Consider the following 15,542-nt stretch of genomic DNA (forward strand, 5'->3'; position numbering starts at 1 on the left):
GAATAATGGGGGTTGATGCCACATCCTCCCAAACTATAGGTGTGAAAATAGGAAGGTCAACTTATGAGTAGCATAAATTTTGCATACAAACTTTGATTTAAATGGTGCACACTAAAGCGGAAAAATTTTACCCTTGAAAAATGTCGTTTGATGCCTCAAAATGCTCGCGAAAGGTTTCAAATTCCGTTTTTCCAAACTGGGTCCCATCGGTAAAAACAATCCAATTAGCTAATTCCTCCACTTTTTCCACTTCAAAGGCATCAAGATGGATGGAAAACAATATAATGATCCAATCTGGATCACATTAAGATAATACACTTTGCATTCTCAACACCTTCTCACTCTACTTACTATCAATTTGAGCCTTTTTAGCTGTAGGTGGGATATTTCCATTGTCGTGATGGGTTTCTTTGGTAAACTAGTAAGTGAAGGGCCAACCCCCCTTAGTCTGGAACTGATGTAACCATAAGGCTACTACACCCTCACACCTTATCGGGACTATTTCACCCTTAAAAACCTTTAAAGCTCCATGCCCACATATACATGTCGAAAGCGTAGCTTAGTGCTTTTCCTTTAAAAACGGGACCACTTAAGCTATTAGAAGCGTTCATTGAGGCTTTAAGCCTTTAAACCATGGACTTACACTTTATCAGAGCCATTACACTATTGGGAGCGTTAAAATATGCGTTTTAGCCTTTAAAACCATGCTTTTACCATACAAACCCGAGACAATACATATATCGAAAATAACAAGAACAAAGGAAATACAAAGAAAAAACCCCATCAGAACCCTTGGGCCAGATCTCAAATATTATAGGCCTGCCTTTATAAATATCGGTGGATCCGTCCTTTGGTCCATCACATTCATGCTATCACTCCATATCTCCACTCGCCGACCGATTGATCTCCACTGTTCAATACATCTCTGATCCAATGGTCAGCATTGATTTTGAATATTTAAATCGTCGCCAATTCTCTGCCGTTGATCTACTGGTAGCATATCTGACAGCCCACATCTTATTTCGGGCGGACAATTTATACGAGGATTAACCGCCCGATAAAGTGGTTTCCCTGTTCACCCTCGCTGCTACGTGTTGAAGGGTGAATGGGATTGGGTGATCACCATTCAATACCACTTACAGTCCCTCTGCTACCTGAAATACCATGCACTGTTTCGAAAGCGCTTCCGTGATCCAATGGCCACGGTTGATCTTGATTTAACGGCTATGATTTAATCGCATATTGCATAGTCGCATTCCTCCAAGCCAGGCTCTGTCCGCTTGTTGGGCCTCGATTTTGTCTCATTTTTTACTCAAAATCTCTCATGCTACTGTTTGATTAAATTATTATTGTTGCAATCATTTGTTACTTCTTTTGTTTTAACGGGATTAAAATACCATTAATGGAAGTTTAATAAAGGTTTGTATGTTGCAGGTTAAAGTTGATTTGATCATGTTTTGAACCTACACTTACCTGCCTACACTGTGCAACATATTCCTGTACCAATTCAGTTTTGAAAGCATTCCTGCACCAGTGCAAGTTTTACAGTGTTCCTGCACTAATGCAAGTTTTACAGCGTGCCTTCACCAATTTGGGGCTTTGATACATTGACACATTTTTGGGAGAATTTGAAAGAGGTTTATGATAAAAATATCATTTGAACACTTCCACATAAGCCAAGACACACCTAGGTCATACAGATCTATATTTAGAGAATAATTAATGCTACAGCCCTAAATTCGCAGTAGTTTCCAAACTGCCAACTTCTGCCTCGTTTTCCGTGCACGTGAAGGCGAATGAAGAAATTCTAGAACATGGGTTTTGGTCCTAGTATAGCAAATTGAAAAAGACTCAAACCAATGTCTACAATTTGTAATGGTCTAAAAGTTACATAACGGTCTTTGAGGTAATTTTCTAAAAATAGACTGTTTTTCCATAATCTTAGCATCTCATATTTCAAACAGTCATTTTCGGGCACGATTTCCAAGGCAATGGATTTGAACCAAAAAATTCTGATAGAGGTTATTGTTTAAAATATAACAAGCTAGATTGCCTCAAAACCATTTTCCGAAATTCGTAATGGTTGAGGAGATACACAGAATTCTTTGGAGGCATTTTGTTAAAAATACCAACTTTTCTAGAATTCTAGAAAATGCCGAGATTTGGGAAATTTGTGGTAAATCTCCATTATTTCAGTAGGGAAACGGTTGTAATGATATTCTATTACTGATAATTGGTTGGGATTCAATCCCCATGATGTTTGAAAAAGATTGGCTTGTTTTATGCCATGTTTGGAATGTAAAAAGATTATAAAAGAAGAGCTATGGCTCCAAGCCTAGGTAATCAATTTTAGTCAATCAATTAAGCAGAGGGAAAAAGCATGCACAGGCACAGGGCAGAAGGGAGAAGAATTTTTTCCAATGTAGAAGCACGTGGATTTTAGTGTGGAATGATTCTCTTGCTTGCTGGAGCTTAGCGATGTTTGCATTATGTAAAAGACTGTGTTTTTTAATTAATTGAAGCAATTTTAATTCATGCTTTGTCTATTCATCCATTCCATCTTAATGAATCTAATTGTTGTGTGAACCAGGTTAATAGAGGGTGTGAGCTGGCTGGGTTGGCCGCCAGACCAGCTTGACACCGCTCTCATCTTTTAGATTCAATAGCATTTATATTATTAATTGCTGTGTGAATTTTACAATTTCTTTATGCCTTTATTTTCTAGTTCTAAAATTAATTCGAGTTGTTGCAATCCATTATTCCAAGTTTTAAGGTTAATTTGAGTTGCTGTAATTTGTTTCTATTTCATTTGCTGCATTATTAATTATACTTGCACCTGAAATATTTTAAACAAACATCATGTCCTTCTAGAATCCACAAGATCGGCTTTGCCTTTATGAGCTCTAACTCGAATTCTGTAAATTAATCCAGATTTATTAATTTATATCTAAAGCTACGATTTTTACATTTGTTGAGCCGATATTTATAAATGAGGAAACTACACTATGTTTGAATCGATAAATGTTTAATTAATATGATGGTTTCCTTTAACTTCTGGATTGTTCTTGCACCAGTGCAAGCAAAATGTTACATAGAATTAATGCAAGCAGAATGTTACACAGAATTAGTGCAAGCAGATTGTTACACAGAATTAGTGCAAGCAGAATTAGTACAGGTAGAATTAGTGCAAGCAGAATAGTTTGACTTGCTTTTGAATTTATTCCAGCATTTACAGTCTTTTCATTATTGTGTCGGAACCTCTTGATTTCCAGTTTTAATTTCCCTTCTATTTACTTGCAATTAGAATTTCCTTTTGCTTTGATTTCTTTTACTTTCCCGCATGTTTTTAATTGTTTGGATTGGTGTTTCTCAAACTAGTGCAAGATTGGTGTTTCTTGCACTAGTGCAGGATTACATTTATTTTCGAGATTAATTGCAAGATAGACTAGAATTTGTTTTGAAGGTTACCAGGGACTCTCTCTGGCATTTCCAGTGTTGTGTCTCGAAGTTCACGAACTCTCCAGATTGATAAATTAAATTTTGGTACATTTATAGACCCTATACTGCACCCAACATTTTGGAGCAATTGCTGGGGAGGTGCTTAGGGGATTGACCTTGGTGACCTGTTGCATTTGGTTTCTATTCCTTCACCTATTTTCTCTTGCAATTTTATGTTCTTTTAATTTATTTCTTTCCTGCATTTTTTCTTTAAGGTTTCTCATTTTATTTAATGTTGTAAGAACCCCCACCCACCCTACACATATATATATACACTATTCATGTGCTAACAAATGTACCAGTGGTCTCGTTGAAGATAGAAAAATGGTATTTTGAGGCATTTTTCAATGAATAGTTTGAGGCTAACATCAATCATTCAATGCACCTATTTTATTGATTAGTCAAAAGAAACATTCAAAGAAGGAGTCTCAAAGTAGTACATGGAGAACCTCTTTTAGTTTGGTAAGAAATGGAAAACATTGTTACTTCTAAATTTCCTATCAAAGATCTAGGAGTGGTTGAAATACATAATATTTCCCCATCCGCACTACCAAAATTTCATGGTTTGGTAAATGAAGACCCAGATACATTCTTATTTGAGTTTGAAGTACTTTGTAGAGGATATGGTTATTGTACTAATTCTCAAAGGTTGCAAGTGTTTCCTCTTACTCTTAAAGGAGAATCTCTCCGCTGGTTCATGAGCCTTGGTGGGAACTGCATTCAAACATGGGAAGACATGAAGAATTTATTCTTGGAGAAATATCAAAACTATTGCTAGACTGGTAAAGATATTTTTGGAATAACACAAGGGAAAAATGAATGCTTGGAGGATTATGTAGAGTGATTTAGATACAACCTCCGAAAATCAAAACATAAGAATTTGGTAAAAGAGACTTTGAAAACACTCCTACTCAAAGGAATCAAAGATGAATTTTTAGAACCTTTAAATATTATAGGAGTAGGTGACGTTTCTCACTTACCATATGATGATGTTTGTAAATTGTGCATTAGTTATTCAAGAGAAATCTCCAAGATTGGTAAGAATTCTCGAGAAATTTCTTCTCAATTTTTGGAATCAACTACAAAAATAGGAGCTACAAAATCTTGTTTAAATTTACAATTGGATGATTTGCAAGAAGAATGGAAGCAGTGTAAGGAGAATCATTCAACAAGTTATTTTCCATCATTGTCGGGCTTTCAACAGGTATTTAAGGAATCAAGTAAGGAAATAAATCGACCGTCAGGTATAACTCCAAACTCATCATCATTTAATACTTGGAGTAATATTTATTGTCTCTAGCAGGTTCCTCAACACATCTACAGCCCTACAGTTCCATGGAAAACTTATAATCCTCCTTTGATTCAATACCCCACCTTATGGCTGCAATGGCCCTCTCCTTGGCCCTCATCCTTGAGCCAAATATAAGAATCGTTTGGATATTTTCTCTAGGGAAATCTCCCATGCAAATTCAATCATATGAGAACCAACAACAATCACAATTTCTTTCCAATACACCATTATGTTATCCTCCTCCATGTTCCCAGCTACATGTGAAACCTTATCTTAACCCTAGTCCATACCCTCATCCATATCCTAACCTTAATCCATACCCTCATCCATACCCTAACCCTAGTCCATGCTCTCATCCATATCCTAAGCTTAATCCATACCCTAACCCTAGTCCATGCTCCCATTCATACCCTAACCGTAATCCCAATCCAAATGCTAATCCAAACCATCAAGTTGCACAACAGTTTGAACCTCCTATTCTTTCTGTTTATTCCCATATTGAACAAGATGTTACACCTTCCATATTGGGAAAGGGAATGAATTTGGAAACTTCCCTTATTATCACAGAACATTTACCCCGGGAAGATATAATTCAAAGACCACTTGAGGATCAATCTTTCATTGGAACTTGTTTTGAAAATGTTGTTGAAAATCAAAACCCTAGAATCTCTCTCAACCTTTCTTGTGAATCTGAAAATCAAATATTTGAGCCCGAACTTGAGGGGTTTATCTTTTGTCTTTCACCAGATTTTTTGTGCTTACAAGAGAATGACTATCAAACTGTGGAAGACTTGCATCAGTTGGAGAATCATAAATACGTGGATTCCATTAAATCTTGGTTTCAAGTAGCCATCAAACCATCTTATTTCTTCATCATTCAAAAACTCTTTGTACCATGTCAATTAAAGAAACTGGTTTCTCACGCTTTGGTATGTATTGAAGTTTATTCTTTAAAACTAAGTGTGAGTATAATTAGCATTTTGTTATGCACATTGCTTCATCGGAAGTACGCCTACACTTAAAGGTGATATTTCTCTCTTTAAAAATAAGGTAGGGTAATGAATAAAGATGAATAACAACACTCTTGAACTTGTGATTCCATAAAAGCACAACTTTTGAAATTTTTATTATTACGCATTCTCATGGTAAAACTTGTCAAAAGTACTTTACACTTAATGCTTCATATTTTTAAAGTGACTTTGATTGTGGATCAATATGTATTGTTATAAGTTACATGTAATACTTTTCTCTTATTCTAACAAACTATCATCCAGAAAATCTTTTCAAATTCCTCTTCGAAGAGACCAGTGAAAAACCTCCTATGGTGGATCACACTTACAAAAATCTAATAAGCTTTCATAAAGAACCCTAGCATGATAAACTCAAGGAATCTTTTTGGTCATTATCTGAGATGATTTTTAAATAATTTCTTAGGGTAGCATGACCAACCAGTAAAGAATAGTAATTAAAAACTTTTCACGCCATCCTGCACTCTTAAGGAGTAGATTTTCTTCCCCACCTATTAAGTAATATATCTGAGGTTAATCATAATCAGAGCTTTTTTCTAAAAACATAAACAAATTAATTGAGGGATAGGAGGTCTCATTGTGAGCCGACCTACTATGATCATGGGTCCTAAGGAGAATGACATTACTGCACTAGTCACCAAGCTAGGGTAATGGATTTCAGTTGAAAAACTGGAAGACAAGAGGTCTCATTGCGAGCCGGTTTGTTCATTCTTGTTAGTTCTCGTGAATGGCACTGTCGATAGCTGGTTACCAAGCCAGGACAACGACCTTCAATTAACTTCTAGAAAAAGAGAAAAAATAAAATATTCTTAAATGACTCTGAATCTATATCTAATAGGTGGGACACAAGCATTTCGTAAGGTTAAAAGGTATCCCTGTCGAGGCTATGGACGCCTGCTAGTAGCAGGGCCATGCCTGTGGTATTAAAGTTAAATCTACACTGTAATTTACTTGGTTAATTTTGCTTTTCGTGAACTCACTATCAATCTCTTTGAGAATGGCTTTAAAATCCTTCTGTTGTTATACCTTGGAGTTCTATCTTTTTGGAATGATTTTTATGGACGTGGGGACCCTTAGTGTAGGTAATTCACTGTGCTCAGATAAGAGGAGCTTTAACTATACATGGATAATGGTAAAATAATCATTATGAGAAGGTATCACTATGTCTACATGTAACATCATATCTTTTAAATCATGTCACTCATGTTTATAATGAGGAGGTTAAAGTGAAGCTTTTGATCATGGATGCCTCCGAGATATTATTTTTGAAAATTTTAAAAGTTGTCTATTTTTCTCAAGTAATAACACCATCCTTGCAATTTAGTTTTTCCATGGTAGTTTTTGTTTTAGGTTTTCTTGAAAGTAGTTTAAGTAAATAAAGATTCTAGCAGACACTCTGTTTTTAAGAGCAAGCTTTATCAAGTGCAGGAAATGTAATCATGCAAAATTGCAGGAACATCATTATGAATGTTTATACATGTTTCTAATTTTGTTTTTTCGCAAAGGAGTAACATACCGGATTTTCTTGCATGAGGACATGCAAGATGGTCAACATGGGGGGATGTTGGGCCTCGATTTTGTCTCATTTTTTACTCAAAATCTTTGATGCTACTGTTTGATTAAATGATTATTGTTGCAATCATTTGTTACTTCTTTTGTTTGAACGGGATTAAAATACCATTAATGGAAGTTTAATAAAGGTTTGTATGTTGCAGGTTAAAGTTGATTTGATCATGTTTTGAACCTACACTTTCCTGCCTACACTGTGCAACAGATTCCTGTACCAATTCAGTTCTGACAACGTTCCTACACCAATGCAAGTTTTATAGCGTGCCTTCACCAATTTGGGGCTTTGATACATTGACACACTTCTGGGAGAATTTGAAAGAGGTTTATGATAAAAATATCATTTCAACACTTCCACATAAGCCAAGACACACCTAGGTCATACAGATATATATTTAAAGAATAATTAATGCTACAGCCCTAAATTCGCAGCAGTTTCCAAACTGCCAACTTCTGCCTCGTTTTCCGTGCACGTGAAGGAAAATGAAGAAATTATAGAACATGGGTTTTGGTCCTAGTATAGCAAATTGACAAAGACTCAAACCGATTTCTAAAATTCATAATGGTCTAAAAGTTACATAATGGTCTTTGAGGCAATTTTCTAAAAATAAACTGTTTTTCCAGAATCTTAGCATCTCAGATTTCAAACAGTCATTTTCAGGCATGATTTCTGAGGCAATGGATCTGAACCAGAAAATTATAAGGGAGGTTATTGTTTAAAGTATAACAAGCTATATTTCCTCAAAACCATTTTTCGAAATTCGTAATGGTTAAGGAGATACACAAAATTCTTTGGAGGCATTTTGTTAAAAATACCAACTTTTCCAAAATTCTAGAAAATGCCCAGATTTGGGAAATTCATGGTAAATCTCCATTATTGCAGTAGGGAAACCATTGTAATGATATTCTATTATCGATAATTGGTTGGGATTCAATCCCCATGATGTTTGCAAAAGATTGGCTTGTTTTATGCCATGTTTGGAATGTAAAAAGATTATAAAAGAAGAGCTATGCCTCCAAGCCTAGCTAATCAATTTTAGTCAATCAATTAAGAAGAGGGCAATAGCACGCACAGGCACAAGGCAAAAGGGAGGAGAATTTTTTCCAATGTAGCAGCATGTGGATTTTAGTGTGGAATGCTTCTCTTGCTTGCTGGAGCTTAGCGATGTCTGCATTATGTAAAAGACTGTGTTTTTCAATTAATTGAAGCAATTTTAATTCATTCTTTGTCTATTCATCCATTGCATCTTAATGAATCTAATTGTTGTGTGAACCAGGTTAATAGAGGGTGTGATCTGGCTGAGTTAGCCACCAGACCAGCTCGACACCGCTCTCATTTTTTAGATTCAATAGCATTTAGATTATTAATTGCTGTGTGAATTTTACAATTTCTTTTTTCCTTTATTTTCTAGTTCTAAAATTATTTCGATTTGCTGCAATCCATTATTCCAAGTTTTAAGGTTAATTTGAGTTGCGACAATTTGTTTCTATTTTGCTGCATTATTAATTATACTTGCGCCTGAAATATTTTCAACAAACATCGTGTCCTTCCAGAATCCACACGATCGGCTTTGCCTTTATGAGCTCTAACTCGAATTCTGTAAATTAAGCTAGATCTATTAATTTATATCTAAAGCTACGATTTTTACATTTGCTGAGCCGATATTTATAAATGAGGAAACTACACTATGTTTGAATCGATAAATGTTTAATTAATATGATGGTTTCCTTTAACTTCTGGATTGTTCTTGCACTAGTGCAAGAAGAATGTTACACAGAATTAGTGCAAGCAGAATGTTACACAGAATTAGTGCAGGCAGATTGTTACACAGAATTAGTGCAAGCAGAATTAGTACAGGTAGAATTAGTGCAAGTAGAATAGTTTGAATTGATTTTGAATTTATTCCAGCATTTACAGTCTATTTGTTATTGTGCTAGCACCTCTTGATTTCCAGTTCTGATTTCGCTTCTGTTTACTTGCAATTAGAATTTCCTTTTGCATTGATTGCTTTCAATTTCCCGCATGTTTTTAATTGTTTGGATTGGTGTTTCTCGAACTAGTGTAGGATTGGTGTTTCTCACACTTGTGCAGGATTACATTTATTTTCGAGATTAATCACAAGATAGACTAGAATGTGTTTTGCAAGTTACCAGGGACTCTCTCTGGCATTTCCAGTGCTGTGTCTCGAAGTTCACGAACTCTTCAAATTGATAAATTAAACGTTGTTACATTTATAGACCCTATACTACGCACAACACTATTCTAAAGCCCCGATATGATATTCTTATGGACCTAATATGGATATAAGCCACCTTTTATAAGATTTCAAATCTGATTTTCGGTTATGGTTCTGTGTTTTGTGATGATTCTTAGTGTAAATGGTATTTTCGCTTGCGGGACCAATACTATGTAAAAGAGACTTCGTCGACCCATATCAAACAATGATATTTAAAAGAAAGCCCCTTACTTCTATTAAACATACGATTTAGGCGTTAAACATAACAAAATAAAGGGATAATCACTAGGCATGAATACAAAGAATCTGAAAGCATAGAAAGGGTTCCACAGGCCCAATAATCAATCATAAACACAGCAATATCATTCATTCAACATAAAATGATTATAGAGTCTCGCCTTGGCCAATTACACAAATTAGAAGACCTCTGTTTCAATTACAATCCACACACTATTCTGCTCTCCTGAATCCTTCCTCTTTGGCCTGATTCTTCAATTCGTAGCCTCTGTTACTAATCTGCCCATAGGCTTACAACTCCCTTGTGAATCCTCTCTCTCCGTCTCTCAATCCCCCTTCCAGAAAAGAAAGGAAATTACATATATGTTCTATCTAACAGTTTCCTTCGACATATGAAGGAATTCACTATATTTTAAGAAATCAAATCCTACTCTAACTAATCAATATAGCTAATTGGCTTGATCTCCACGCAGGGAGGATCACTTGCCATTTTATTCTGAATTCTGTTTAGAATTAGGGAGCAATTAACCACTTTCATAATTTGAAATTAATGCAAATTAAATAACCAATTCTTCCTCCAAACTTTCATTAGCCACAACATGTGACCACACCATCACATTGCTGGCTAGACCTAGATGCTCCTACATCAGACTCCCAAGGTTAAAATAATCATGATCTCCTAATCATGTGCTTGTTATAGACATTTTTGGGCACTGCAACCCCAAGCATAAAATGTCCATAAACCAAGGGCTCCTAAGTCCCTAAAAGTGTTGTTCTAACCCCTAAAGGAACAAGGTCAACTGATTACAGCTTCTCCCAGAAGTTCTCCATGAAAAACTGCTCAGAACTTGTTAAAACAGGATCATTTCGCCTGCTTCATAGGCAAAGTGCGTTGCATCTCACCTAAGTACACTCTGTGTGTGAGTTGCATTTCAAAAAGCCCTTCTATGGGGTGCGATGGGCAAGAAGTGACAAATGGCAGTGGAGAGGCATGGAATCTTCCAGAAACTTCTCCCGTGACACTTGCCTCTCTGAATTCGACCAAGGATGAGTAAGAGATCATCAATCTCCAAGTGGAAGCAAGAACTATCAGAGGGAAGACACTAATCAAATCACAAGCTGACTCATCTCCCTTACAGATATCTATATATGGATCCCTCATCCCAGAGATCCAGGAGGCTGGAATTTTGCATCTTGTAAGGAATTTTTGTTGGTTTCTTGAGACAACATCATAGTGTTGGGTGATCTAAGCTTTGTATGAGGTGAAGAATGGCTTACTTGCTGAGAGGATGATGCTGGGTCAGAACAACTGGTTGTAACTCCCTTGGCTCTTTCTTGATTATCAATAAAAGCTATTCAAGTTTTCCTCCATACTCTTGTGTCATTTATGTTTTATACATTTGTATGGTCAATTTACATCTGATCCTATATTGTTTATGATTATAGATCCATGTTCTTGTATAATGTTATGCTACTCTGATTCTACAGGTACTCTGTGAAGCTGGGTGTACAAGGAAGCAAGTAGCAAAGGACTATCAGAAGAGAGAGGAATCGAACTAGGAGATAAGCGCAAGACAGAGGTTGGTCACCTTTGTTCTTCTCTCATCTATATTTCATAAAGGAAAAACGAAAGTAGCTTTACTTTGTTTGTTTCTAAGGTAGCTACCACACCTTAGTGGGATAAGCAGTTCTGTGTAGACACTTTTCCCTGTAACAAAATGGCGACTCCGCTGGGGAGCGACTAGGTTTTTTGTTTATCTTCCTTGTTGTTTATTTTATAAACTTACAGACGGAGCCTGAAGTTGAGCCAGGTAGCTTTCGAACTACATTTGCTATGCAAATTCAAAGTAGATAAATGCCGCTTCAGTCAATCTCTGCGTTTTGTTTATGAATTAAACAACTGATTTACAAACTCTCTAATTGCCCTTGTGGTAGCTCTAGTAACCTCCTTAGATCTACCCCTGATTGTTGATTTACTGATTACCATTTGCTCGGCCAAAACCTCTGAACTGAACTGCAAACTGTGACCCGGAACCTAAGCAAAATCTCGTCTCTGGCCCAGCGCAGGCTCTGTTATGTGAATCTGAAATTCAATGCACTTCTCGAGTGTAGTAGGTGCGCTGCATTTCAAGTTCACTGTGTTACAGGTGCGCTGATCAGACTAGGCATTGTTCTTCAGTTTTGGTTTTTGTGTTCATTCTTTTCAGTTCTATTCATGAATTTTGCTGCTTGTAGTCAGTATATCTCTATTTGAAACCCCTTTTCCTTGCTGTTATTCTGCCTCCATTGTGCAAAGAACTGTAAATGTTTTTGTGTATTTGTTGAGTCATTTTCAGTTCTCCTTTGCAAAAAAGTAACGTAGTTGTACTGTCATTTCTCGATTTGAAAGTGTCGTTTTCAGTCATAGAAGAGAGTCTGATTGCTCTTGATAGTCGATTACCCTGTTACTATTGTATTTGATCTGAATTTGTAGTTTTTCTAGTGTCGAAAGCAAGTATTCATTTCCGAATCGTAAAGTGTTGTGATTGTCTTCATTTTTGATTTTGAAAAGAAACTTGTTAGTAATTGTCGCTTGAAAAGTAATTCAGATTTACGCATTAGATTTCTTTTTATCATTCACATACTAAGAAAGCCGAAAACAAATACATGCATGTGCATTTTCATTTAGACTGTTTGATTGGTTTGATTTAGGACAGTGCATATACTGTGTGCTCTTTGCTCTTTGTGAAAGAATACTGTCTCTCTTTCCTTAGTAGCTAGGATTTTCATTGCACAAAGAAGATAAAAGACTGTTTATCATCTTAGATTGCATTTTAGGAATTGTACATCTACATCACGCGGTGAACCTGAAAGGAAAATTTCTTAAGCAAGATCAACTATAAAATAAATTTAATGAATCTAACAACGCTTTGGAACCTAACGCACAACATCTAGAATTCTAGGCTAGAGACGTATTCCGGCGTCGTAAAGCCTGGTAACTGTTGTTCTTACTGATGGTTGGGTGATTCCTTCACTTTGAGACGATAAGTGCCAGTACGGACTTGTGCTCCCACGTACCATCGAGTATATTTTGGGAGACCACAATAGGCTTAATCCTTTATCCATAGGAAGCCGTGTCTGCTGCCCTATCGATCGCAATGCACTGAACATAGCATTCAGGAAGATTGACTGCTGTACCGTAAAAAGTATTATGCAGTTTTGGGATTGGTTTGGTAATCCCTCTACCTAGATTTCTAGAGCAGTCCCTTTCATTCCTTTTCAGACTCCTTAATGGAAAGGGTCCATCTGAGCACTTGTCACTTCAGGCTCATTAAAAATCGAAGGCAACTAGAGTCATCTTTTGTTTTTTCTCGACCCTTAAAAATTGAAAAAACAAGTTGTGTCAAAGCGTATAAAATTCATCTAATTTGGAAACATACTTCCCTTTGATTTTTAGTTGATCGAGTAATCTGCAATCATGGAAGAAAGTCAATTGAAACCTCGTCGTTCGCGGAAGCTTACGAGTCAACCGTCTTTGTCTCCAGAATTGAAGCTATTACGGGCAAAGCGAACTCGTTTAACCGGTTCCAAATCTCCTGGTAAAGTTAGAACAAGTGTTCCAACAACATCAGAGACTCAGGTTACTCCAAACATTTCTGGTATCCCTGCCTTTACAGAAGAAGTTCAGCAGCCACCGAAGGACAGTAGTACTGATCCTAGTCTGAGGGTAAACACTTGTATCATTGAACCAGTTCCATCTACAACCGGTTCGGAGAGTGTTGTTCCCAAAACACCTGTCGTTGCAGATTCCATACCTTCTTCGGCACCAGAAATATTCTACGAACTGACGGTCTACCCCTTCCACCTAGTCTGATTGCTATAGAAGAGATTGTGGAGGATCCTCCATCTAGTACTCCATCGCAATTTGGAGTCAGGATCACTCTGTATCCTTCTTCATCAGAAATTAGTCTACCGCCAGCGGAAGCTCCTGTAGAATCGCTAGGTAATCTTTTGGATAGACTAGAAATGTCTGAACAACCGTCAACATCTAGGACTATGTCGTCTGACACAGCGATGGCAGAACTTCCTGCTATCACTCCAACAATGTTTGCCGGTATACCATCTATCCCAACTAGCTCTCAATCGCTAGAAGGAGCCCACTCAGGGGCTATTTCGATGGTATGGTCTGTTCCTGTTTGTTCATCCGGAATAATATCTGGGAACTCTTATGTTGGGTCTCAACAAATTGATCCGTTTGGAGGTCAATTTGGGTAGTCCGGTCCTCAAGGGAAAACCATTCCCTTAAGTACCAGATTACCGCCATATGGGGGGCAGTATACCCTTTCATTGTCCCCTCCGGGAGGACAACCATACGGGAGTTCACAACAAAATTCGGGTTATGCTGGAATTACGTCAAGCGGTTGGGTACCGATACTACCTCAACAACCAAGAGTTGTATATTTTATGCAACAATGTTTACCTATGTCAAGTATACCAACTACGCTAGCTATTGTGACGGTGTCCCAAGTTCAAGCGCTGCCTGTTGTATGCCAACCTCAGGTTTCTCAGGTTGTACTGCAACAGCCTCTTGACCCTGCAACTCAACCACAATCGCCAATTGGTGGAATGACACAGGTTCAAACGGGTACAATTACCCCTCATCTTGGTCAAACAGTTAGCATCGGGTAACAGCACATGGCTTCACAACCATGGCTAGTGCAATACCAACAACCGCAGTTCCAACAAGTATACCAAGGTTATGAGCAACAAATCGTTGCAAATAGTGGGCAACCGTATATTCAAAACTGTCAAAATCAACCATTCTACAATGGTCATGCCCACCAACCTTACCAAAGTTATCAGCATCAAATGCATTATGCTGGTATGCAAAGACCAGCTGCTCAGGCGATCCCATCTTATCCTGGGTATGCTTCACCTAACCTGAATTAGCAGTTACCCTTCGTGGCGACTTTAGAGTTACCTGATTTAAATCGGTTAACAAACGATCCAATCGCTTACGCCCCTTGGTGGCCAGGGATTCTACATAAACTTCCATCAGATATTCCTAAATTTAATGGAAATCCGGGTGAAGATCCGTCGAATCATGTGATGACCTTTCATCTGTGGTGTTCATCAAACACCCTAAACGATGATTCGATTAGGCTTCGCCTTTTTCAGAGGACGTTAACTGGTCCGATAGCAAAATGGTATATCGAATTGCCCAGAGCTTCATTTGACAACTTCAGTACCCTAGCCACAACCTTTTTAACCCATTTTCAGTTACCGATAAGGTACGAAACGGGAATGGAACTTCTTACCAATTTCAAACAAACAATGGCCACTCACATATCTGATCATATACATGAGTGGAGATGTTGTCGTAGAATGGTAAAAACATATGTTCCTGATCAGCTTTTAGCTGAATGGTTTATTAAGTCATTATTGCCTTCTATTACAGAAGATGTGGCAAAAGGGGGAGTCGTCACCGAAGAGCAAGTCATTGCTCGTGCACAATATTTAGACTTGATTTATACTCAGTCTGGCACGCTCTACGATAAAATACCTGACGCTCCTAGACCGGAATTCTCAGTCCCTCCTCCTCCTAAATCAAACAATGACTCTCATGCCGGCGATGGCGTGATTGGCGCAACAGACACGAAATCAACAAAGGCTACATCTAAAAAGGCCCGTAAGATTTCCAGTCAA

The sequence above is a fragment of the Pinus tabuliformis genome, chromosome 3_1, assembly GCF_031772625.1.
Source record: "Pinus tabuliformis cultivar Carrire ecotype Pingquan chromosome 3_1, CPIR1, whole genome shotgun sequence".
NCBI lineage: Eukaryota > Viridiplantae > Streptophyta > Pinopsida > Pinales > Pinaceae > Pinus > Pinus tabuliformis.